Below are 1647 nucleotides of genomic sequence, written 5' to 3'. Positions count from 1 at the left end.
CCTTCAATCTTGGCCATGAGCATGGGTGTTTCACTAACCTCGTAAAGACCCCCTCTTTTGGCTTCATGGGATCTCCTATCAACATTAAATGATGAACCCCATTACTGAGATTGATCACTCAACATTTCAAAGAAGTCCCACGCCTTACTAGCACTCTTACCCATCAAACTCCCACCACTCGTTGCATCTACCATGGATCTAACCTGAGGTGTAAGACCTTGATAAAAGTATTGCACTAAATGCCATTTCTCAAACCCATGATGCGGACACCTACGGATCAAATCCTTCCATTTCTCCCAAGCCTCATAAAAGTGTTCACCCTCCTGCTGCATAAAGTTGGAGATTTCTCTCCTGAGGGCTGTAGTTCTCTGAATGGGAAAGTACTTGGACAAAAATTTCGTGACTAATGTGTCCTATGAAGTAATGCTGCCCACCTCTAAGGAATTAGGCCAAGACTTGGCCTTATCCTTAAGTGAAAATGGAAAAAGTCTTAACCTGATAGAGTCTTCTGAGAAATTCTGGAATTTAAAAGTTGCACAAATATCTAAGAATTCCTTGATGTGGTAATATGGGTCCTCCTTCTCCAACCCATAGAATGTAGGGAGGAGTTGGATCACACCCGGTTTCAACTCATAACTGGCGGCAGTAGTGGGTGGCAATATAATGCAAGAAGGTGATGTGAAGTGGGATGGGATAGAATAATCCTCAGGGCTCTACGGTCACCTGCTGCAGGTAACTGTAATGGTTCACCCTGATTGGCCATGGTAGCTCCTAACTTGACTTCGGGTGTTTTCCTACAAATATGTTCTAGCTCTTCAACAAAGGGAGCTAATGGTCTACCTAGGGAGCGGCGCCCGTGCATAAAAACACAAAAAGAAACAAAATGAACTATCAAATTAAGCTAACAAACTGACTACTAAACATATGAACTAACTAGAAGAAATAAAAATAATTCCAAAAAAAATACCAAACTAAAATTATGAAAAAACTAAAAAAATAAAAATAAATAAAAATAAAAATAAAAAATAAAAATAAAAAATAAAAAAAATCTAACCTAAGACTATGGAGAACAAAAAAATACGCTTAATACGTGCCTCCCCGGCAACGGTGCCAAAAACTTGATGTAAAATTTAGTTACATCGGCTTTAATACCTCGCAAGCGTATGAATCGTTCATGTAATCTAGCAGTAAGCGAGGATCATATCCACAGGGAGGATTGAATTCTGTGTATTCTTCAGTCAACTAGCCTAACCAAATATGATGAATTAATTTGAACTAAACACTAATTATATCCTAAATTATCAAGTAATAATCTAATTAACTACTTGCACAACAGGAAACGTCAACTCTAGATTTTATCGTGATTCGTGCCTCTCTCGAGCGCCACGTAACCACGAGTCCGGATTCTCAATCCTTGCTTCTAGCCCCTCTCGGGCGCCTAGAGTTAATGACAAAGAGCGGATTACAATAGAATGCAGAGAATCAATTTCCTATTGTGATGATGCTAAAATTATCAACTTTGGATTTTACCGTGATTCATGCCTCTCTCGAGCGCCACGTAATCACGAATCCGATTTCTCAATCCTTGTGTCTAGCCCCTCTCGGGCGCATAGAGTGAAAAACAGAAATCGGATTAAAATACCAAAA

The 1647-nt window shown here is 39.5% G+C and overlaps 1 non-coding gene across 1 annotated transcript; it reads left to right on the top strand.

Annotated features, from left to right (window-relative positions):
- Positions 1-252: 252 nt before the first annotated feature.
- Positions 253-359, top strand: LOC137965154 (small nucleolar RNA R71). Its single transcript, XR_011116017.1, has one exon. It is a non-coding gene; the product is annotated as a small nucleolar RNA R71 (small nucleolar RNA).
- The last annotated feature ends 1288 nt before the right edge of the window (positions 360-1647 follow it).

The sequence above is a fragment of the Aristolochia californica genome, unplaced genomic scaffold (assembly GCF_029961685.1).
Source record: "Aristolochia californica isolate CCGP_79_NKW_82.1479 unplaced genomic scaffold, dmAriCali1.0.hap1 SCAF_1, whole genome shotgun sequence".
NCBI classification, from domain to species: Eukaryota; Viridiplantae; Streptophyta; class Magnoliopsida; order Piperales; family Aristolochiaceae; genus Aristolochia; species Aristolochia californica.
Note: the sequence above shows the minus strand (reverse complement) of the source record. Positions and strands in the feature narration are given on the sequence as shown.